Raw genomic sequence first — 25680 nt, 5'->3', positions numbered from 1 at the left:
AGGGAGTGTGTCTTAAATGAACAGTTGTACAGTACACTGAACAGAACAGAAGATAGGCCCTTCAGGGCTGGTGACCGAAGGCCGTGTGGCTTTGTCGACCGGCGCAGACATGATGTGCCGAAATGGCCTCCTTCTACGCTGTAGATTTCTATGTTTCTAGGTCACTGAGGCAGAGATCAAGCAAACATCTGTCTTTTTTCAGTTCTTAAAAAAAATTATTTGATACAAAACACTACAGCCTAGAAAATGTGGTTACATTTTCATTCAGCTTACAGTTTTGACCCCAATTCTACATGCCCCAAATCGGAAGCTCAAACATTAAAGCTGATCGCCAATTCCATACACAATCCACTCGAACAGAAGAAAAGACGGGAACTTATTCCCAGGCCTTTATCAAAGCCGCTCTTAACCTTGCCACAAGAGGTGGCCCAGGTTGATGTTATCCAATTTTCCCTCCCTTTAAGAAACATTTAGTCTCTGTTCATCCCCTTGTGTAGTTTTTAGCAGAAAGCTACTTTTATGTTGGTCTTTTAATTAATCCTGCCACAAAGCTACAGAAAGCAAATTTAACAGCAAAACACTGGGAGCTGGCTCACTGACACCAGGTTCATTGAATCTGAAATAGAAGTGCAGCGTACACGTAGCCGACATGACAGCACTATTACATAAAAGAAAGACTTGCATTTATATAGCACCTTTCACAACCTCAGGACACACCAAAGCAGTTTATAGCCAAATAAGTACTTTTGAAGTGTAGTTGCTGTTGTTATTGTAGCTTCTGCTATGCAACAAGTACTGATTCAACACATCCCAGTAACAAATGGATAAAGATACAGTAGAATTTGGGGGTCAAGTTTCGCCCCGCGAGCCACGCCTGATTTCCGCGCCGAAAACTTAGCTCGGCATTCTCCACTCCCTCAGGTCGATCCAGGCCCCCGGCGCGGTGCAGCACAAGCTGTGGGGGACAGAGCCAGGTCCCTGCGCTGAAAACTGTGCCGGGACCTCTGCACATGCGCGCCCATTGTAGCTCCAGGCACCCGAAACTGTGTGGTAGGGGCCCAAAGCACGCCACCCCTAGCCCTGGCCGAATAGGCTCACTGGGGCAGCAATCAGACTGCACCTCCCTCCTCTTCAGCTCCTGCTCTGGCCCCAGCTTCCTCCCCTGTTCAGCTCACGCTCCCTCTGGCTTCCCCCCCCCAGCCAAGCTCCCGCTCCACTGCCCGCGTCCCCCCGCAGCTCACGTTCCGCTTTCCCCCTCCCCCCCGCTCTTGCTCCGCTGCCCGCTCCCCCCCACAGCTCCCGCTCCGCTGCCCGCTCCCCCCCACAGCTCCCGCTCCGCTCCCCCACTACCCCCCCAGCTCCTGCTCTCCCCCCCCCCCCACCCGCCCCTGCTCTCCCCCCCCCCCCACCCGCCCCTGCTCTCTTTTTCCCCCCCCCGCCCCTCGCTCCTGCTCCGCTGCCCGCTCGCGCTCCCACCCCCCCGCCCCAAGCTCCCGCTCCTGCTCCGCTGCCCGCTCGCGCTCCACTTCCCCCCCCCGGCACTTAGAAAATCAGGCGTAGGTTACAAATCAGGCGGGGGGAAGGGAAGTTTACAGACATTAAACACTTCAGTTTTACAAATAAAGAGCCATCATCAATAATAAATGATAAATACAACAATAAATCAATCAAAAAAAATTAATGAAAAATTAAATTAAAAAAATAAATAAAACATTTTCTACTTACCGACTCCAGCACCGGGAGCCCTCCAACAGCGTGCTGGGACGGCCTCCCCCCCCCTCCCCCTCCCCCGGCCCCCCCGCCCCAGTGTGTCTCTGTCAATGTCTCTCTCTCACTCTCTGTTTGTCAGTGTCAGTCTCTCTGTCTGTCAGTGTCAGTGTTTCTGACAGCAAGGGGAGGGGGGGGGAAGAGAGAGAGAGAGAGAGAGAGAGAGAGAGAGAGAGAGAGAGAGAGAGGGAGAGGGAGAGGAGAGGAGAGAGGAGAGGGAGGCTGAACAGGCCCGGCCCAAGACTTCGGGCGGGGCCCGCCCCCAGCACCGGAGTTAAAGGTAGGTGGCCGGGAAGCGGGAGTCTGGTTGGGTCCGGGGGGAGTCGCAGCGGGAGCAGGGGGGTGTGGAGTGGTTTGAGAGAGCCAGCTGAAGGGAGGAAGCAGGAGCTGGGCGTGGGAGGTGCAGCCTGATCCACGCCGACCCAGAGAGCTCATTCGGCCAGGACGAGGGGCTGTGTGCTTCGGGCCCCTCCCACACAGTTTTGGGCGTCTGGAGCTACTGCACATGCGCGCCCACTGTCGCGCACCTGTGCAAAGGTCCCGGCACTGTTTTCAGCGCAGGGACCTGGCTCCGCCCCCCACAACTCGTGCTGCGCCGCATCCAGCTCCAGAGGACCTGCAGGGAGCTGGAGAATCTAAGTATTTTTTAGGCGCACTTTTGGGCGTGAAAAATGGGCGTCCAGGTCGGTACTGCGCCGTTCTAGGCGCGGCCCGAAACTTGGGCCCTCTAAATGTGTGCAAAATTTTTTTGAGCACACAACGATCTACACTTACTCCATTCTAAGTTAATTTGGAGTAAGTTTTCACTGCCTAAACTTTCAAAACAGGCGTAAGTGGCCGGACACGGCCCCTTTTGAAAAAATAAATCTGTTCCAAAATGAAACTGTTCTAACTGACTAGAACTGGAGCAAACTAAATGCCGAGAATTGCAATTTTTAAGATACTCCATTCTAAACCAGTTGCTCCAAAAAAATAGGAGCAACTCAGGCCGAAACTTGACCCCATAGTGTGCACCTAAAAAGGTGCTTTTTAGTGATCTGCATTCGATCATCGCCAAGTGACCCAGTAAACAATAATGGGAAATTCAACTGATCTGATTAATGTTTGTAGTTGATTTCTTAAAATAGATTCTGCATTCCACTGCAGAGATCAGATGTTATCTGACCTAAATTTGACTGCTTCACCATATGACTTCATCAACCCGTGTTGCAAACATGCCTTGTATAAAAATACAAAAGCAATGTAGGAAACGTGTGAATATAAAATAAAAACGTCTCTTCATTTTGAAAAAATTAACGTTGCATCAAAATACTATTAATGATCTCTAATCTTAATATAAAGTCAAAACACAAAATAAAACTAGATTATGTTCTGCATTGTGACATTGGGGAGGGGAAAAAATCATTTGGTCGTCAATGGCAACCAAAGGCCATAAAGAACTATTCAGAATGCAAATTTAATTGATGACTGCTGTTCCAGTTTTACTGCTTTCCTTGGCTCACACATATACCTGCCCAGCCTACAATTCCAGTAACACAATCTATACGGCATCACTTTTTCTGTCCCAAAGAAGCTTTTTGCATACAGTATGCCAATTATTAGTAATGGCTTTCTAATAATTCCAATGATTTCTAACTCGTGTTGTACACAGCATTTTCAGTCTGTATTGATCTTTTGGAAATGACGGTTATGCTGGATAACCATCACAAAACACTGTCTATAGGCTTTTTTGTGGCACCATTAGTTTATTAAATTATTCTGAATTTATATTCAATAATTCTACATGGGCCCGAGATTTAAGTGGTAGAAATAAAAAGCACAAAAGTGCAAATGCTAGAAATATGAAAACAAAAACAGGTCAACCAGCATCTGTGGATACAAAAGGTAGGCCGATGTTTCAAGCAGCATCCTGCTTCAGAAGTGAAAGCTCAAAAATAAGCAAACATTTTAATAGAATTAAAAAAATGGAAGGGGTGGAGGTGGAAGAAAAACTCCAAGCACAGAGAGGGTGTGACATCAGAGATTAAATGGTTTTGCATCACCTGACTTCCCTCAGTCTACCAACAAAGACAAACAGATCAAACACAGAAGATTGAAAGAACATGTTTCTTCAATTTAAAAAAAAATTACTTTCAAAGATCCATCTCCAGGACACAATTAAAAATGAAAAAATTCTAGCTCCTACATCCAGGCTGAACTATTCCATCACTTGAGGCACTGTGACGGATATGATATAGGTACAAATCTCAGGCAGCAGGCGGCCAGGATCAGTTCGAGCGGCAGTTTGAATGAAGAGTCAAGTGGCACTATAAAGTACTCGACTAGTAACAGTGGAGAACACCAGCGGCAGGTCGGGGCCATAAAAGGAGCAGTGTGGAGGCCCCGAGAGACTACTCCAGGGAGCAACGCGAGCTGATGCAGGAGAGCGACGGCAGCGAAGAGTGACGTCATCAAGGTCCAGGTCGGTGATTGGAGCGTGGGCAGATACAGCAGGAGCAGTGAGGTCGGGGCAAAGGAGCGACGAGAGACTGTGGAGGGACATGATCGAGGCCCAGGGGAGGCGTGAGTTCGCAGCCAGGGGCCCAGGGGCAGCACGGGCCAGCCCGCACTGTGATATGTGTGCGCACTAGGTCTGTGCAGCAGAGCAAGTCTCCTGTCGTCTTGGGTAATCCTTGCCACTGGACCAAGACCTAGCTCTGTCAAGCCCGTGTGGTGGCTGGTGTGCAATGGCCACCACGTTAAAAAAATCCACGCACAGGCATCTTCCACCCTTGAGGATGTAGTTCGGGTCATTCATTGAAACACCTGTGAACTTATTCTTTTTTGACGTGGAAGCAAGTCATCCTCGTTTCGAGGAACCGCCTATGATGATGATGATGATTGGTACGATATATCTTTCACAACACAGTACCTTAGAAATAGGTTGAGGGTACGACTAAAGACTATTGCAATCTAGTTATATTGGTATCATGACAGAAAATAGCAGGCTGGTAGAATAGCATTCTTTAAAAAGAAAACTGAAAAATGTAATTAGCAAGTCACTGTGGAATGAGCTATTGACCAGTCATAACTCTAACCAAAATGCATTACTCCAGGTGACCAACTGGCATCTTCTGGACCACATACAGTTGAGCACAGCTCTTTGCAACAACACTTTGCAACAAGTAGCTTTCCTTCTGACCCAGGTAAACTACACATTCTGGCTTCATCACACTTTGTTACATAATTTAAATCAAAATATAGCATGTTTGTTAAAACAACACATTCGCCATGGAGCTGCCGTTAGCATCACAAGCACAAACATGTAATGAAAAGGACAGCAGATATGAACTAGAGTGGAGGTGTTTAAGTTTATAAAATAAGCCGCTACTTGGAATGGGGGAGAAGAGTGAGTGCCAGAGAGTGAGAAGGGGGTGGAGGGGTGGGAAAGGGGAAAAGGAGAAAAAATAATTGGAAGCATAGAATGTTGAGAGCCACATTGATGGGCTTAGGTTTCTTGCATTGTATTCATGTACTTCAGCAAGGACATGTTAGTATATACTGTATTATATTTAATACTTGTGCATCTTCATCAGGTTGCAATTTATTTTTCTGGCTCTTGGACTTTGAAAATGGTGCTATGCCTGTCCGATTCCTTCTCAGTTTATGGGTTAAATCACACGTGTTAACCATTGACGCATTAAGCACTTCTGGGGAAATTCCAGAAACTTGAATTGTGAAATACCAGGGTGGTTAAATATTAGGCACTGTATTCCAAACAGAAAAGCATCTGCCTTGGCTACATGCTTGGCTGTCAAGTCTTACAACTTTACTTCAAATCTTCAGAAAAGTGACATCTGCATTTGCTCCCAATAATGGTTGCTCTCAGCTTTGTTCAGATTTGTCATCTCCTTGGCTTTGTTGTTAGCTCAGTTGTTTTCAGTACACTGCTGCAATACAGCCCTGCAATTTAAGTTCCGGCAACGTACCAAGTAGAATAAATTCCATAGGTTAGTGACATATGGACAAACGAAAATCAGTAGGAGCAGCTAATAAATTCAGTTACTGGTTATAGTCTCCAATTGATATTGTAGTGTTTTTTTTTTAGAACCGTCCATTTATTCATAGCCTATGCCTTGTGGTCATCCTTCAAATGTGGACATTGCACTTTACATCACATACAATACATGAAATACTTGTAACATGCAAAATAATGCCACCATTCTTGTGAGCTGACATCAAAACTTAGACTAACCCGCATTTATACAGTGCCCTTAACGTAGAGAGAAAAAAATGACTTCAGGTGCTTCACAGAGACAGAACAGAATAAATAAATACTGAGCCAAAGAATGAGATATTGTGAAGGATGACCAAAAGCTTGGTCGAAGAAGTGAATTTTAAGGAGGGTCTTAGAGGGGAAGGGAGGTGGAGCGATTAAGGGGTTTAGGGTGGGAATTTCAGTGAGAGAGGTCTACGTGGCAAAAGGCATAGCAGTCAATGGTGGGTCAAAGGGAGGAGAAAGACATGAGACCAAAATGCTTGGTGGGCAGTTGTCAGGATGGAGGAAGTTAAAGAAAGAGAGAGGGGTGAAGCCATGAAGGGATTTAAACACAAGGACAAGAATATTAAATCTGACACCAAGGTAGGCCAATGAGTACAGTGGTGCTGGAATATGGGCAAAGTTTTGGATGAGCTTCAAGTGAACACAGAGTGGAAGATGAGAGACCAGCCAGAATAGCATTGTAATACTAGAGTCTGAAGGTGACAAAGGCATGGATAGAAACATAGAAAATAGGTGCAGGAGGCCATTCGGCCCTTCGAGCCTGTATCACCATTCAAGATCATGGCTGATCATTCACCTCAGTACCCTTTTCCTGCTTTCTCTCCATATCCCTTGATCCTTTTAGCCATAAGGGCCATATCTAACTCCCTCTTGAATATATCTAACGAACTGGCATCAACAACACTCTGCGGTAGAGAATTCCACAGGTTCACAATTCTCCTAATCTCGGTCCTAAATGGCTTACCCCTTATCCTTAGACTGTGACCCCTGGCTCTGGACTTCCCCAATATCGGGAACATTCTTCCTGCATCTAACTTGTCCAGTCCCGTCAGAATTTTATATGTTTCTATGAGATCCCCTCTCATCCTTCTAAACTCGTGAATACAGGCCCAGTCGATCCAGTCTCTCTTCATAGGTCAGTCCAGCCATCCCGGGAATCAGTCTGGTGAACCTTCACTGCACTCCCTCAATAGCAAGAACGTCCTTCCTCAGATTAGACGACCAAAACTGAACACAATATTCCAGGTGAGGCCTCACCAAGGCCCTGTGCAACTGCAGTAAGATCTCCCTGCTCCTATACTCAAATCCCCTAGCTATGAAGGCCAACATGCCATTTGCCTTCTTCACCGTGTACTGTACCTGCATGCCAACTTTCAATGACTGATGTACCATGACATCCAAGTCTCGTTGCACCTCCCCTTTTCCTAATCTGCCACCATTCAGATAATATTCTGCCTTCACGTTTTTGCCACCAAAGTGGATAACTTCACATTTATCCACATTATACTGCATCTGCTATGCATTTGCCCACTCACCTAACCTGTCCAAATCACCCTACAGCCTCTGAGCATATTCCTCACAGCTCACACCGCCACCCAGCTTAGTGTCATCTGCAAACGTGGAGATATTACACTCAATTCCTTCATCTAAATCATTGATGTATATTGTAAATGGCTGATGTCCCAGCACTGAGCCCTGCGACACCCCACTCGTCACTGCTTGCCATTCTGAAAAGGACCTGTTTATCCCGACTCTCTGCTTCCTGTCTGCCAACCAATTCTCTATCCACGTCAATACATTACCCCCAATACCATGTGCTTTTAATTTCGCACAACAATCTCTTGTGTGGGACCTTGTCAAAAGCTTTCTGAAAGTCCAAATACACCACATCCACTGGTTCTCCCTTGTCCACTCTACTAGTTACATCCTCAAAAAATTCTAGAAGATTTGTCAAGCATGACTTCCCTTTCATAAATCCATGCTAACTTGGACCAATTCTGTCACTGCTTTCCAAATGCGCAGCTATTTCATCTTTAATAACTGATTCCAAGATTTTCCCCACTACCGATGTCAGGCTAACCGGTGTATAATTCCCCATTTTCTCTCTCTCTCCTTTTTTAAAAAGTGGTGTTACATTACATACCCTCCTGTCCATAGGAACTAATCCAGAGTCGATAGACAGTTGGAAAATGATTACCAATGCATCCACTATTTCTCGGGCCACTTCCTTAAGTACTCTGGGATGCAGAGTATCAGGCCCTGGGGATTTAATCGGCCTTCAATCCCATCAATTTCCTGACTAAGGATTTCCTTCAGTTCCTCCTTCTCACTAGACCCTCAGCTCCCTGGTATTTCCGGAAGGTTATTCGAAAGTAGTTGAGGCCAATTCACTAAATATATTCAAAAGGGAGTTAGATGAAGTCCTTACTACTCGGGGGATCAAGGGGTATGGCGAGAAAGCAGGAAGGGGGTACTGAAGTGCATGTTCAGCCATGAACTCATTGAATGGCGGTGCAGGGTAGAGGGGCTGAATGGCCTACTCCTGCACCTATTTTCTATGTTTCTATGTGTCTTCCTTCGTGAAGACAGAACCAAAGTATTTGTTTAATTGGTCTGCCATTTCACTGTTCCCCATTATCAATTCACCTGATTCTGACTGCAAGGGACCTACGTTAGTCTTCACTAATCTCTTTCTCTTCACATATCTATAGAAGCTTTTGCAGTCAGTTTTTATGTTGCCAGCAAGCTTCCTCTCATACTCTATTTTCCCCCTTCTAATTAAACCCTTTGTCCTCCTCTGCTGAATTCTAAATTTCTCCCAGTCCTCAGGTTTGCTGCTTTTTCTGGCCAATTTATATGCCTTTTCCTTGGATTTAACACTATCCCTAATTTCCTTTGTAAGCCACGGTTGAGCCACCTTCCCCGTTTTATTTTTACTCCAGACAGGGATGTACAATTGTTGAAGTTCATCCTTGTGATCTTTAAATGTTTGCCATTGCCTATCCACCGTCAACCCTTTAAGTATCATTCGCCGTCTATTCTCGCCAATTCACGTCTCATACCATCGAAGTTACCTTTCCTTAAGTTCAGGACCCTAGTCTCTGAATTAACTGTCACTCTCCATCTTAATTATGAATTCGACCATATTATGGTCACTCTTCCCCAAGGGGCCTCGCACAACAAGATTGCTAATTATCCTTTCTCCTTACACATCACCCAGTCGAGGATGGCCAGCCCTCTAGTTGGTTCCTCGACATATTGGTCTAGAAAACCATCCCCAATACACTCCAGGAAATCCTCCTCCACCGTATTGCTACCAGTTTGGTTAGCCCAATCTATATGTAGATTAAAGTCGCTCATGATAACTGCTGTACCCTTATTGCATGCATCCCTAATTTCTTGTTTGATGCTGTCCCCAACCTCAGTACCAATGTTTGGCGGTCTGTACACAGCTCCCACTAGCGTTTTCTGCCCTTTGGTATTCCGCAGCACTACCCATACATAAGAACATAAGTATTAGGAACAGGAGTAGGCCATCTAGCCCCTCGAACCTGCTCCGCCATTCAATAAGATCATGGCTGATCTGGTCGTGGACTCAGCTCCACTTACCCGCCCTCTCCCCGTAACCCTTAATTCCCTTATTGGTTAAAAATCTATCTATCTTTGACTTGAAAACATTCAATGAGCTAGCCTCAACTGCTTCCTTGGGCAGAGAATTCCATAGATTCACAACCCTCTGGGAGAAGAAATTCTTTCTCAACTCGGTTTTAAATTGGCTCCTCCGTATTTTGAGGCTGTGCCCCCTAGTTCTAGTCTCCTTTACCAGTGGAAACAACCTCTCTGCCTCTATCTTGTTTATCCCTTTCATTATTTTAAATGTTTCGATAAGATCACCCCTCATCCTTCTGAACTCCAACGAGTAAAGACCCAGTCTACTCAATCTATCATCATAAGGTAACCCCCTCATTTCTGGAATCAGCCTAGTGAATTGTCTCTGTACCCCTTCCAAAGCTAGTATATCCTTCCTTAAGTAAGGTGACCAAAACTGCACGCAGTACTCCAGGTGCGGCCTTACAAATACCTTATACAGTTGCAGCAAGACCTCCCTGCTTTTGTACTCCATCCCTCTCGCAATGAGGGCCAACATTCCATTCGCCTTCCTGATTATCTGCTGCACCTGCAAACTAACCTTTTGGGATTCATGCACAAGGACCCCCAGGTCCCTCTGCACCGCAGCATGTTGTAATTTCTCCCCATTCAAATAATATTCCCTTTTACTGGTTTTTTTTCCCCCAAGGTGGATGACCTCTCACTTTCCAACATTGTATTCCATCTGCCAAACCTTAGCCCATTCGCTTAACCTATCCAAATCTCTTTGCAGCCTCTGTGTGTCCTCTACACAACCCGCTTTCCCACTAATCTTTGTGTCATCTGCAAATTTTGTTACACTACACTCTGTCCCCTCTAGGTCATCTATGTATATTGTAAACAGTTGTGGTCCCAGCACTGATCCCTGTGGCACACCACTAACCACTGATTTCCAACCGGAAAAGGACCCATTTATCCCGACTCTCTGCTTTCTGTTCGCCAGCCAATTCTCTATCCATGCTAATACATTGCCTCTGACTCCGCGTACCTTTATCTTCTGCAGTAACCTTTAGTGTGGCACCTTATCGAATGCCTTTTGGAAATCTAAATACACCACATCCATCGGTACACCTCTATCCACCATGCTCGTTATATCCTCAAAGAATTCCAGTAAGTTAGTTAAACATGATTTCCCTTTCATGAATCCATGCTGCGTCTGCTTGATTGCACTATTCCTATTTAGATGTCCCGCTATTTCTTCCTTAATGATAGTTTCAAGCATTTTCCCCACTACAGATGTTAAACTAACCGGCCTATAGTTACCTGCCTTTTGCCTGCCCCCTTTTTTAAACAGAGGCGTTACATTAGCTGCTTTCCAATCCGCTGGTACCTCCCCAGAGTCCAGAGAATTTTGGTAGATTATAACGAATGCATCTGCTATAACTTCCGCCATCTCTTTTAGTACCCTGGGATGCATTTCATCAGGACCAGGGGACTTGTCTACCTTCAGTCCCATTAGCCTGTCCAGCACTACCCCCCTAGTGATAGGGATTGTCTCAAGGTCCTCCCTTCCCACATTCCTGTGGCCTGCAAATTTTGGCATGGTTTTTGTGTCTTCCACTGTGAAGACGGAAGCAAAATAATTGTTTAAGGTCTCAGCCATTTCCACATTTCCCATTATTAAATCCCCCTTTTCATCTTCTAAGGGACCAACATTTACTTTAGTCACTCTTTTCCGTTTTATATATCTGTAAAAGCTTTTACTATCTGTTTTTATGTTTTGCGCAAGTTTACCTTCGTAATCTATCTTCCCTTTCTTTATTGCTTTTTTAGTCATTCTTTGCTGTTGTTTAAAATTTTCAAAATCCTCTAGTTTCCCACTAACCTTGGCCACCTTATATGCATTGGTCTTTGATTTGATACTTTCCTTTATTTCCTTGGTTATCCACGGCTGGTTATCCCTTCTCTTGCCGCCCTTCTTTTTCACTGGAATATATTTTTGTTGCGCACTATGAAAGAGCTCCTTAAAAGTCCTCCACTGTTCCTCAATTGTGCCACCGTTTAGTCCTCGTTTCCAGTCTACTTTAGCCAACTCTGCCCTCATCCCACTGTCGTCCCCTTTGTTTAAGCATAGTACGCTCGTTTCTGACACAACTTCCTCATCCTCAATCTGTATTACAAATTCAACCATATTGTGATCACTCATTCCGAGAGGATCTTTTACTAGGAGATCGTTTATTTTTCCTGTCTCATTACACAGGACCAGATCTAAGATGGCTTGCTCCCTTGTAGGTTCTGTTACATACTGTTCTAAGAAACAATCCCGTATGCATTCTATGAATTCCTCCTCCAGGCTACCCTGTGCGATTTGATTTGACCAATCGATATGTAGGTTAAAATCCCCCATGACTACTGCCGTTCCTTTTTCACATGCCTCCATTATTCCCTTGATTATTGCCCGCCCCACCGTGAAGTTATTATTTGGGGGCCTATAAACTACGCCGACCAGTGACTTTTTCCCCTTACTATCTCTAATCTCCACCCACAATGATTCAACATTTTGTTCATTGGAGCCAATATCATCCCTCACAACTGCCCTGATATAATATTTTATTAACAGAGCTACCCCACCTCCTTTCCCTTCTTGCCTATCTTTCTGAATCGTCAGATACCCCTGTATGTTTAATTCCCAGTCTTGGCCACCCTGCAGCCATGTTTCTGTAATGGCCACCAAATCATACCCATTTGTAATGATTTGTGCCGTCAACTCATTTACTTTATTTCGAATGCTGAGTGCATTTCGGTAGAGTATTTTCATCCTAGTTTTTAAACCATGATTTTTAGTTTTGACCCCTCCTGCAGCCCTTTTATATTTAGTGGCCCTTTTTGTTTCTTTGCTCTCCACTTTTACTCATCTCTTTTCTGTCTTTTGTTTTTGTCTCCTTTTTGTTTCCCCTCTGTCTCCCTGTATTGGTTCCCATCCCCCTGCCATATTAGTTTAACTCCTCCCCAACAGCACTAGCAAACACTCCCCCTAGGATATTGGTTCCAGTCCTGCCCAAGTGCAGACCGTCCAGTTTCAGATTCCACATCATCCAAGCTAATGTCCTTCCTTACTATTGCATTAATTTCCTCTTTAACCAGCAACGCTACCCCCACCTCCTTTTCCTTTCTGTCTATCCTTCCTGGTTGAATACCCCTGAATGTTGAGTTCCCAGCCTTGGTCACCCTGGAGCCATGTCACCGTAATCCCAATTATATCATATCCGTTAATAGCTGCTTGCGCAGTTAATTTGTCCACCTTATTCCAAATACTTCTCGCATTGAGGCACAGAGCCTACAGGCTTGTCTTTTTAACACACTTTGTCCCTTTAGAATTTTGCTGTAATGTGGCCCTTTTTTTGATTTTTGCCTTGGGTTTCTCTGTCCTCCACATTTACTTTTCTTCTTTCCATCTTTTGCTTCTGCCCCCATTTTACTTCCCCGTCTCCCTGCATAGGTTCCCATCACCCTGCCATATTAGTTTAACCCCTCCCCAACAGCACTAGCAAACACTTCCCCTGGGACATCCGGTCCTGCCCAGGTGCAGACCATCCAGTTTGTACTGGTCCCACCTCCCCCAGAACCGGTTCCAATGTCCCAGGAATTTGAATCCCTCCCTCCTGCACCACTCCTCAAGCCACGCAGTCATCTGAGCTATCCTGCAATTCCGACTCTGACTAGCATGTGTCAGATGGACTGAGGCAAAAGCAGAAATGGGAAATTTTATGGACGTGGCAATAAGCGGTCATTGTGATGGAGAGAATATGGAGTCGGAAGGTCAGCTCATGATCGAATGGGACACCGAGGTTCTGAACAGTCTGATTCAGCCTGAGGCAGTGGAGGGGGATAGAATCGATGGCAAGGGTACGAAATTTGTGGTGGAGTCAAAGATGATAGGCTTGGCTTTAGCAACATTTAGCAAGAGGAAATTGTGACTCATCCAAAACTGGATAAGACAAGCAATCTGACAACACAGGCATTTTTAGGGGTGAAGAGAGGTCATGGAGAGGTCATCAGTGCATATGCAGAAGCTGACGCCATCTCGAGATGTTGTTGCCAAGGGGCAGTAATGTGGAAGAAGAAGGGGCCAAGGATTGTTCCTTGGGAGACTCTGGAGATAACTGTGCAAAGATCGGAAGAGCAGTCATTGTTGGAGATGCAATGACAATCCCACTGAGCTGGATGAGAGGCATTGGAGGATGATGGTGTGATCGTCTGTGTTAAAGTCTAAAGAGAGGTCAAGGAGAATGAGAAGGGATATTGCACCACAATCATGGACACAGAAGATGTCATTTGTGACCTTGGTCAAGTGTATTTCAGTACTGTAACTGAAGTGAAAATATAATTGGAGAGATTTAAACACAAGTTCCGGGAGAAATGGGCACAACTTTGAGAGGTGGCAACACATTCAAGAAATTGAGAAGAACAGGAGCTTGGAAATGGGCAATAGTTTGCAAAGACTGAGGGGGGGGGGGGGGTGTATTTTGAGGGCGGGATGTAATGGCAATGATTCTGAAAGCAAGGGGGGGGGGTGTGGGGACAGTACCTGAGGGGAGGGAATCAATTACAATATCATAGTACGGGGGCCAGAAAGTGAAGTTGGGTGGTCAGCACCTTAGTAGGAATGGGGTCAAGGGAGCAAGAGGTGTACACGAGGAGCTTGAAGAGGGTAGATGGGGAAATGGGAAAATCATAGGAGGTATTTGAGCAGATGATCATAATCTTAATGTCAAAAAAGTCGATGAGCTCCTCATGCTTGTTGGAGCAGAGGGTGGAGAGTTCAGGGGTAAGGGGTTTAAAAGGAGCTGGGCGGTAGTTTTCTAGGACTGAGGGGATCGAGAATGGACTTTTGGAGGTGGTGTGTAAGGACAACTGTTTTGAAAGCAAGAGAGACAGTACCAGAGGAAAGGGAATCAGAGGAGTTTGTGGGGGAGAAAGAAGACGGGTGAGGGTATCTTTGCTATCCAGATTGATCCTGGAGTAGTGGGTGGTTTGGGCAAAGGAGAAGTAGAGCGATTGGGAGTGTAATAGTGCTTGTTATGATCCGCCAGATCTGGTGGCTGATATCTAATGCACAACTGGTTTAGCCAAGTTCACAATGTGCCCCGTGGATTTGAGGGAGAGAAGATGGGGACGATACCAAGGTGGGGGGGGGGGGGGGCAGTGTAAAGACTTTTCTGGAGACAAGGGCAAATGTAGGGGTGAAGGAATGGTTGAGCAAATCATGATAAATGGACGTCAAAGTCTAGGCAGCTAAGGGTTTCAAAGTCCAGTTGTAAATGACTTGGGGGAAGAGCTTCCTCTAGGGACAGAGGCAGAAACACATGGGGGTTGGAAGAAGGGAGGGGGACATGGGTGGTCAGGGATACAAGGAAATGCCTTGCTAAATGCAACTATTCCAATGCTCTCCTGGCCAGCCTCCCATCTTCCATAAACTTGAGCTCATCCAAAACTCTGCGGCCCGTATCCTAACTCACAAGTCCGATTCACCCATCACCTCTGTGCTCACTGATCAACATTGGCTTCCGATACACCAATGCCATATATTTCTAAATTCCCATCCTCATGTTCAAATCCCTCTATTGCCTCGTCGCTCTCCATTTTTGTAACCTCCTCCACCGCTGCAACCCAAGCTCTGTATTTCTCTAAACCTGGCCTCTTGCACATCTTCCACTTCCTTTATCCCACAATTGGTCATCATGCCTTCTGCCATCTAGGTTCTAAGCTTTGGAATTCCTTCCCCTAAACGCTCTGCCTCCACCTCAACACTCTCCTCCTTTAAGTCGCTCCTTAAAATCTCTTTCTTTGACCAATCTATTAGTCACCTCTTTTTTTGGCTTGGTATCAACTTTCATCCCATTACACTCCTGTGAAGCATCTTGGGACGTTTTACTGTATTAAAAGGTGCTATATAAATGCTTGTGTTTTTGTCGGCAGTGTTCCAAGATCATGGGAGTAGAGAGACCATGAGAGATGGCAACGATCAGAATTGATTTTCCTATGCACAGAGTCTCCACATAAACCACAGGAGAAATAATGAGCACAACAGCCTCTGGGCCATGGTCGGCAAGAAATAAATCAATTGCCCCAGCCACAGCTAAAATGTTATAATGTGAAGGTGGGGAAACAATCATTTTGCAACCAGTTACAACCAGAAACATCTCTCCTATAGTAGTTTCACTGCAGTGCACTTTTAACGAGCAGAAAATTGATTTTCTTCAACATAAAACATGGAATGAAAGGTCACTCAACCAAATAGGCTGTGGCTAGCCTGCACCATTTAGAATTTATTGAGCAAAGATCATCGCCCCAAAAATTTATATCCTCAGAACAGAAGACCTTTCAGCCCGTCTCGCCCATTCTGACATTTTGTTTGCATGGCAGCTCAATCTTTTTAGTTCTAATTCCTTGACTTTGCTCCATACCTCATCATAAACTTATTCTCAAGTATTCATTTCCTTTTTAAATACCTCAAAAGCCTTTGCACTGTTGCCTATTGAGGCCATGTGAAGAAGTTTTTCCTGAATTTACATTTAGCTGGATCTCAAATTCGAAGATGTTCTCTTGTTGATTCCTCTACTCAGTCATAGAAACATAGAAAATAGGTGCAGGAGTAGGCCCTTCTAGCCTGCACCGCCATTCAATGAGTTCATGGCTGAACATGCAACTTCAGTACCCCATTCCTGCTTTCTTCCCATACCCCTTGATCCCCCGAGTAGTAAGGACTTCATCTAACTCCTTTTTGAATATATTTAGTGAATTGGCCTCAACAACTTTCTGTGGTAGAGAATTCCACAGGTTCACCACTCTCTGGGTGAAGAAGGTTCTCCTCATCTCAGTCCTAAATGGCTTACCTCTTATCCTTAGACTGTGACCCCTGGTTCTGGACTTCCACAACATTGGGAGCATTCTTCCTGCATCTAACCTGTCTGAACCCATCAGAATTTTAAACGTTTCTATGAGGTCCCCTCTCATTCTTCTGAACTCCAGTGAATACAAGCCCAGTTGATCCAGTCTTTCTTGATAGGTCAGTCCCGCCATCCCGGGAATCAGTCTGGTGAACCTTCGCTGCACTCCCTCAATAGCAAGAATGTCCTTCCTCAGGTTAGGAGACCAAAACTGTACGCAATACTCCAGGTGTGGCCTCACCAAGGCCCTGTACAACTGTAGCAACACCTCCCTGCCCCTGTACTCAAATCCCCTCGCTATGAAGGCCAACATGCCATTTGCTTTCTTAACCGCCTGCTGTACCTGCATGCCAACCTTCAATGACTGATGTACCATGACACCCAGGTCTCGTTGCACCTCCCCTTTTCCTAATCTGTCACCATTCAGATAATAGTCTGTCTCTCTGTTTTTACCACCAAAGTGGATAACCTCACATTTATCCACATTATACTTCATCTGCCATGCATTTGCCCACTCACCTAACCTATCCAAGTCACTCTGCAGCCTCATAGCATCCTCCTCGCAGCTCACACTGCCACCCAACTTAGTGTCATCTGCAAATTTGGAGATACTACATTTAATCCCATCGTCTAAATCATTAATGTACAGTGTAAACAGCTGGGGCCCCAGCACAGAACCTTGCGGCACCCACTAGTCACTGCCTGCCATTCTGAAAAGTACCCATTTACTCCGACTCTTTGCTTCCTGTCTGACAACCAGTTCTCAATCCAGGTCAGCACACTACCCCCAATCCCATGTGCTTTAACTTTGCACATTAATCTCTTGTGTGGGACCTTGTCGAAAGCCTTCTGAAAGTCCAAATATACCACATTAACTGGTTCTCCCTTGTCCACTCTACTGGAAACATCCTCAAAAAAATTCCAGAAGATTTCCCTTTCACAAATCCATGCTGACTTGGACCTATCATGTCATCTCTTTCCAAATGCACTGCTATGACATCCTTAATAATTGATTCCATCATTTTACCCACTACTGAGGTCTCCCTCCTTTTTTAAAAACTGGGGTTACATTGGCTACCCTCCACTCCATAGGAACTGATCCAGAGTCAATGGAATGTTGGAAAATGACTGTCAATGCATCTGCTATTTCCAAGGCCACCTCCTTAAGTACTCTGGGATGCAGTCCATCAGGCCCTGGGGATTTATCGGCCTTCAATCCCATCAATTTCCCCAACACAATTTCCCGACTAATAAGGATTTCCGTCAGTTCCTCCTCCTTACTAGACCCGCTGACCCCTTTTATATCCAGAAGGTTGTTTGTGTCCTCCTTAGTGAATACCGAACCAAAGTACTTGTTCAATTGGTCTGCCATTTCTTTGTTCCCCGTTATGACTTCCCCTGATTCTGACTGCAGGGGACCTACGTTTGTCTTTACTAACCTTTTTCTCTTTACATATCTATAGAAACTTTTGCAATCCGTCTTAATGTTCCCTGCAAGCTTGTTCTCGTACTGCATTTTCCCTGCCCTAATCAAACCCTTTGTCCTCCTCTGCTGAGTTCTAAATTTCTCCCAGTCCCTGGGTTCGCTGCTATTTCTAGCCAATTTGTATGCCACTTCCTTGGCTTTAATACTATCCCTGATTTCCCTTGATAGCCACAGTTGAGCCACCTTCCCTTTTTTATTTTTACGCCAGACAGGAATGTACAATTGTTGTAGTTCTTCCATGCGGTCTCTAAATGTCTGCCATTGTCCATCCACAGTCAACCCCTTAAGTATCATTCGCCAATCTATCCTAGCCAATTCACGCCTCATACCTTCAAAGTTACCCTTCTTTAAGTTCTGGACCATGGTCTCTGAATTAACTGTTTCATTCTCCATCCTAATGTAGAATTCCACCATATTATGGTCATTCTTCCCCAAGGGGCCTCGCACAACGAGATTGCTAATTAATCCTCTCTCATTACACAACACCCAGTCTAAGATGGCCTCCCCCCTAGTTGGTTCCTCGACATATTGGTCTAGAAAACCATCCTTTATGCATTCCAGGAAATCCTCCTCACTGTATTGCTTCCAGTTTGGTTAGCCCAATCTATGTGCATATTAAAGTCACCCATTATAACTGCTGCACCTTTATTGCATGCACCCCTAATTTCCTGTTTGATGCCCTCCCAAACATCACTACTACTGTTTGGAGGTCTGTACATAACTCCCACTAACGTTTTTTGCCCTTTGGTGTTCTGCACCTCTACCCATATAGATTCCACATCATCCAAGCTAATGTCCTTCCTAACTATTGCAATAATCTCCTCTTTAACCAGCAATGCTACCCCACCTCCTTTTCCTTTTATTCTATCCTTCCTGAATGTTGAATACCCCTGGATGTTGAGTTCCCAGCCCTGATCATCCTGGAGCCACGTCTCTGTAATCCCAATCAGTTCTCTTCATTATCTAGTTTGAAAATATTGAGAATTATGAGTGCAAGCTTTCAATAACTCATTGTCAGCTATTTTAGAATTGAGATATTAAATACTTAAAACTTGACATTCGAGTCTGATCAGCTCTTCTTTATTATTTGTGCAGTTTTCAGAGGAAGTAAGTAGGTAGTCAGAAAAATGGACCCCTCCTCGTTCTCTTAAAAAATATACTCATGCTGTGGTATGGTTCCATGGGTGTCAGAAGCCCTCAGTCATTCTACAAGAGTGAGCTATTAAACAGGAGACCCTTCTTACTCTACTTAATCCCAGAAAATCTCTCACATCTGCCACCCAAAATAAAAGAAAATTTCATTTCTATCATTCCATTTTGCAGTAGAAAAACAACAGTCAAAATTAACTTACTATGTCCTTTTCTTTTAAAACAAAGCAGCCTGGTACTAAAATTCTCAAACTACAACAGGTCTACTTTCAATTCCCACTTTTAAGTCTCACTCACCCTCTTCCCAATAGAAAAAGCAAACCTCAGCTAAACACCAGAGGTGAATCAAACACGGTGAGTTTCAAATTAAAGGAATTTCTAAAAAAGGCCTGAGACAGCCGTATTTCTTTGTGGAATTGACAAACACTGACACTAGACACCAACATTAGAAGTATCCTGCTTTTGCCATTTGGAATGTGAATTTTCAAGTTGTAATTGGTATTGCTCCATGTCTTAGCAGGAAATTCTACTGGCTACTGCTGCAGTCATTCTAGGTTTAAACAGGGCATGAAACCCAATGCAAACAGGGTGCGAGAGCCAATGTTAATGATCGACAAAGCACTGATAAGGGTTTCAAGATTTAGCATTCAACGATCACTGGTATAGTTAAATACCCAACACCACTCTCACTCCCACCAATAGTTTCTTGTCCATTGCAAATGTCAACACCAGTATATATATATATGTTTAAAGTCCAAATAAAGAAAAAAATTACAAGACAACAACTTGTATTTATATAACACCTTTAACGTAATGAAACATCCCAAGGCGCTTCACAGGAGTATTACGAGATCAAATATTTGACATCGAGCCGCATAATTAGAAATTAGCGCAGGTGACCAAAAGTTTGGTCAAAGAGGTAGGTGTTAAGGAGCGTCTTGAAGGAGGAAAGAGGGGTAAAGAAGCGGAGAGGTTAAGGCAGGGAGTTCCAGAGCATCTCGGGGGGACGGGGGGCTGATTACAGAGATAGGGAGGGGTGAAGCCATGGAGGGATTTGAAAAAAAGGATGGGAATTTTGACAGACAAAACATCAACTTGCACCTTTAATGGAGAAATTGTCCCAAGGAATATTATTGAGGGGGTAAAATGGTGGGAAACATTACAAAGTAGATAAGAGAATAAAGGAATAGATACCGAGCCTTGGTAAAATATAGCAAAATTTTCTGAGCAGCTGGATTTCATGAAACCAGCAGGGTTATTTTGTATACTAAACATTAACTCACAACTTGGCCATTCAATCTCCTCCTTTGGATCCAAAACAAATAATTAATTTCCTTCAACAGAGGGCTGTACACTACAAGACTACAATAGGGTTCATATCTAGGCCTCATCAACATTCTATCCAAATTCCCCATCATAAAATTGAAACAAACATTCTGAATCTAGGTGCTCATCAGTATTTAAAATTCTCTTGCTTTTCTAAAACCAAAAAGAGAGTATAAAAAGCTTTTTGAATGGGCGTAAATAGTTTACAAAAGTTAGGTTTTCATCGAGACCAATTCTTTTCGTTCTCAGTAGTCTTCAATGGACTACAAATCGGAATGCTGTAAAATCCTGAGGTCGCCAAAGAATTCATCCCTACATCTAGAAGGCCTAAATTACATGTTCATGTAAGTTTTCATGTAACAGAATTCATAATGCTATTTTATATTCTTTATTGAACATTCGCAAGTACAGTGGTCCATCAGCTTGAATATTAGAACACTAATGCCATTTAGCGAGGCCAAACGTGAACATTAGTCTGCGTTGCATATTCAAACCGTTACTGAGTTTCATCAACTCTTGCCCCAGCTGCTCAATTGGTTACATCACAACAGCAACAGAAAGTGCCCCAATATGCAAGAGAAATTGGTACAGCGCAACAAAATTGCTGTAAGATTAGTGCCCAAAGTTACATGTTAATAAACTATAGTTCTTAGCAAAAGAACCAAGCTTAGAAATTAAGGGCTCAAGTTGCTCCTATTTTTTTTGGAGCAACTAGTTTAGTATGGAGTATCTTAGAAATTGCAATTCTCGGCATTTAGTTTGCTCCAATGATAGTTGGTTAGAATAGTTTTGTTTTAGAACACTTTTTTCCAAAATGGGGCATTACCAGCCACTTACACCTGTTTTGCAAGTTTAGGCAGCGAAAACTTACTCCAAACTAACTTAGAATGGAGTAAGTGTAGATTTTTTTACGCTCAGAAAAACCTTGCCTACATTTTAGGAATTAGGTGCAGGGAGCAAGAGATTGGGCAGGGGCGGAGGGAAGTTAGGGGATTTTACAAGCATTAAACACTTCACTTTTACCAATAAAGAGCCATCATCAATAATAAATGATAAATAAATCAATAAATCAATCAAAAAATAGTAAAAAATAAAATGTAAAATAATTTAAAAATCAATTTAAAAAATTTTTTAAGTTTCTACTACCTACTGCAGCACCGGGAGCCCTCCAATAGCATGCTGAAGAGCTGCTCGGGCAGGACCCGCCGAGGAGATGTCGGTTGGGCAGGCCCCGCCGCTGACTAAGAGTTCGGGCGACGAAGTAAGGGCAGTCAGGCCACTCGGCCCGGGATAGGGGAGACGTCCCTTCGGCCAGGGATAGGGTCGTCGCCCGGAGACAGGACGTGCTGGGAGGGCCAGGAGTTACTGCGCACGCGCACAGCTGCCGGCACTCATTTTGGCGCAGGGCTGTAGCTCCGCCCCCAGCAGCTCCTACTGCGCTGCGCCGAGCTGAAAATGGGCCTACAGATAGCAGAGAATCTCGAGGTAAGTAGTTGCCGCTTTTTCTGTTCCACAAATTAGGCGGGCCTCTCCGATGTGCGCTGTTCTAGTGAGGGTCCGAAACTTGAGCCCTAAGTTACAATTCCAGGCAGTATATATTTAGGTGCAACTACAGACATTTTGACTGAAGTTTAAATCAAAAACAAATGCTACAGTGGAAATCAGTCTTTCACAAACAATAAATCGCAGGAGCTGGGCTACAAAATGCCAAAAAAAAATCAAACACCTTGCAAAAGAATATTATTGTTCAATGTTAACACTTAGATCAAATTTAGCTCTGAACATTGCAACTTCAATAGAAAATGTTTTCGGGAAAATAGAAATATTAAGCACCTGAACTCAGACACTGCATGTACTCCTGTCAGTTAGCTAGAGATTAACAAGGAAGTGTTTCCAATTAATTCAGAACCATGCTATTTGGCCAAACTGCCTTCTATTTTAATTTCCCCCAAAAAGCAGAAGTGTGCATTCACAGAGCTTTGCATATGGGCAATTTTGGTTTGTAAAAATGGTTTTCACCTCATGCTCCTGCAATCTCAAAAGAGCAGATGTATCTGTGCAGATGCATTTTTTGGGAGACAACAAATAATTATTTCTTTTTAAACAAAAAAAAATCAATGCTAAGTCGGAACCAAGCCAGAAGCTTGGATTTCACTCAGCCCAAATTAAACCCTCAAAAATTTAAGCAAGAGATTGTTTTCATATCTCATCTTGGTTACACCCAGCCTGTGCAGGTGAATAAAACTCAGCATTTAAAAGTCCAAATCCAAACAATGCAAAGAGAAACAGGTTCCAGCATATACTGGTTGCAATTTTACACTCCACTAGATCAACGGCAACAAAATAATTTTGACATGATTACACTGTACAAATACGATCCAAAAGGCTATTTTGTATTGCATTATGGACAACTTTTTAAAACAAGCTTTCTTGCATCTACCGAGGAATCATTTGAAAAATGGGGTGGCAGCTGAAATTCATACAAAAATTACAAGGCAGGAAAACTTCACCCTTCCCTAGAGGTCAACCTACCTGGTTTCAGATTACTTCTCACTCATCATCGTTACCTACCTCCACTAAATGTTGAGGCATCAAAACAGAAATTGCTGGAAATACTCAGCAGGTCAGGCTGCAACTATGGAGAGAGACAGAGTTAACGTTTCAGGTCGATGACCCTTCGTCAGAACTCTAACGAAAGGTCATCAACCTGAAATGTTAACTCTTTCTCTCTCCATTGTGCAGCCTGACCCGCTGAGTATTTCCAGCATTTTCTGGTTTTATTTCAGATTCCAGCATCCTTTGCTTTTGTTATAAGGCATCAGTCTGACTAGGAGTTACATTTGTAGTGTATTCCAACAGATGTAATGGTACATAATAAATGAATGCCCTATGTTCCATTGAAGTGGTGCCCTGTATGAACTACAATATGCAATGCAAGTAAGACAAGTTAGACGGTTACAAAGTTTATGTATAGATGTTTAGAGATTTCTATTTTGTAGGACTTGTGACAGTCGTATTGTATACGAACAGGAGTAGGCCATTCAGCTCCTCGAGCCTATTCGCCATTTTATTAGATCATGATTGATCTATACCCTAACTCCATTTACCTACTTTTAATCCATATCCCTTGATGCCCTTTACCAACAAAAATCCAGCGATCGCAGTCTTGAAAATTTCAATTGACCCAGTATTCGCAGCCTTTTGGGAGAGAGTTCCACATTTTCACTATTATTTGGGTGAAAAAGTGCTTTCTGATTTCACTCCAGAATGGCCTAGCTCTAATTTGAAGATTGTGCCCCTTGTTCTGGAATTCCCCATCAACAGCAGCAAATTTATTCACAAATGTCACAAAATCTCCAGTGATAAAAGTCATCAGCCTTACTGATGTGAACCTGAACGCAAATCATTTGCCCATCAGTGCACAGCATAAAGACCTAAATGCAGGACCAAAATAAAATACATCATAAAGTTAATTTTCTTTATTTAAACAAAAATGAAATATTCATAGTTTAGAAACACACTCAAATCAAATACATGAATTGTCAACATCCTGGAATTTGCACAAAGGCACTACATTAGTTTTTAGTCTTCCAAAAACACACATTAAGATTTGTTGGCATTATAAATTCCTTCAGCATTGTCAGTTATTCTGGCACAGCCATGTACATTCATTGTCTGATGAACTGGAATAAAACATGAACTTAAAATGCCAAGTTATTCACACATGCAGCAAACAGACAAGCAAGTGTGTCTATGCAAAAGAACAATTGAGTACAGATCAAAAGAGGCATATTTTACCACTTTACAGAATTCAAAATCTCTAAACTAAAATGTCTACAAATATATAAATATCTGAATAGTTCCATACTATATTTCAATATTCCAATTACATTGCACATGAGAAATCGATCATTTTCTGCCTTCATTTTGTTACGACAAAAACTTGCATCTATATAGCCCCGTTAACATCATGAAACAGCCCAAGGACATGTCACAGCAGCACAAGACGACAAAAATTGACACCAAGCCAAAGAGGACCGGTGACCAAAAGCTTAGTCAAAGAGGTAGGTTTTAGGGAGTGTTTTGAAGGAGGGGTGGAGAGGTTTCGGGAGGGAATTCTGGCACTTAGGGCTTAGACGGATGAAGACATGACCGCAAATGGTGAGGAAGTTGGGAATGCACAAATATAAATGCCGAAACAATTATTTGCCTTAATTGTTACTTCAATAAATCTAATGAACATTCAAAATGGTAACTAAAGGGAGTACAAAAATCTCCAGGAGGTGCTACCCTAATGGATCAGTGAGCTACGGCAAAGCTTGAAGTAGCTATCCAAAGAAAGACTTGGGTTTACATACTCCTTTTCATGACCACTGAATGACTGTAAAGTGCTTTAAGACAATGAAATACTTTTGGAGCGTCGTCACTGTTGTAATGTGGGAAACACGGCAGCCAACTTGCACACAGCAAGCTCCCACTGACAGCAATGTGCTAATGACCAGATACAGGGTTTTTTTGTTTTTTTGAGGGATAAATATTGGCCAGGACATTGGGGATAACTACCCTGCTCTTCTTTGAAATAATGCCATAGGATCTTTTAACCTCTACACTGCACTGGAATGTCAACTTAGATTTTGTGCTCAAGTTCCTGGAGTGGGACTTGAACCCAAAACCTTCCGACTCAGAGGCGGAGTGCTACCCACTGAGCCACAACTGACACTATGACTAGAAGGTACCAGATTTCATCCTCATTGGTATTAATTCAGTAAATCTTCATCGGCAGCAATTCATTTCAGTACTTAAGAGCTTGGTGAGAGGAGGGGAACGGAAAAAGGGGCAGAATATGATAGTTACACCAATTGTGGTCCAGCAAGTACTGATAGAAAGTACATGGCGACATCAGTTCAGATTAGAATTGGACTCAGAGACAAATGTCCTATTCAGTCAAAATGTTTATTGATTCACAGTGCCGAGGCTCACACATTAGGTAACAGAGGGTTGCTGACAACCATGGAACCATTCCCCTGCAAGACTCAGTGCCTTCAGGCCAAAAGGAAGACAATTTGAATGTGGGGTGGGGTGGGGTGGGGTGGGAGGTGGGAATCGATAGAAGGAGGGAAAGAAACCCAAGCGATTAAGTGAATAAAGGCCAGCCAAACCATTTCTTTCCATAGACAAATATTGCACCAGAAGAGGCAGTTCTCCAGCATTTCCGCCCACCCTAATAAATATCTCAGCAGATTTGTTTCAGCAAGGAGTGTGCTTCTAGGAGGGGACAGTAGTCAACTGGGTGCTGGGAAAGTTCAAGTTGCAAAAAGTGCGTCATCTACTGTTTTCTCAAAAAAAGGCCACCTAATGATACATTTGTTCAT

At 43.7% G+C, this 25680-nt stretch overlaps 1 protein-coding gene across 8 annotated transcripts in view; it reads right to left on the bottom strand.

Annotated features, from left to right (window-relative positions):
* The window catches only part of LOC139226329 (kinase suppressor of Ras 1-like), a 222899-nt gene that overhangs the window by 127553 nt on the left and 69666 nt on the right, over positions 1 to 25680 (bottom strand). Inside the window, exon 1 of one of the 8 annotated variants that reach the window (XM_070857007.1) lies at positions 1726 to 1753. The exons of the other annotated variants lie outside the window; for them this stretch is intronic. The gene's annotated coding sequence lies outside the window, so the exon portion shown is untranslated. Of the gene's footprint in view, positions 1 to 1725; positions 1754 to 25680 lie in introns of those variants that run through there. 8 annotated transcript variants of the gene reach the window in all.

Source organism: Pristiophorus japonicus, chromosome 16, assembly GCF_044704955.1.
Source record: "Pristiophorus japonicus isolate sPriJap1 chromosome 16, sPriJap1.hap1, whole genome shotgun sequence".
NCBI classification, from domain to species: Eukaryota; Metazoa; Chordata; class Chondrichthyes; family Pristiophoridae; genus Pristiophorus; species Pristiophorus japonicus.
This window is presented reverse-complemented; position numbering and strand designations above follow the sequence as displayed.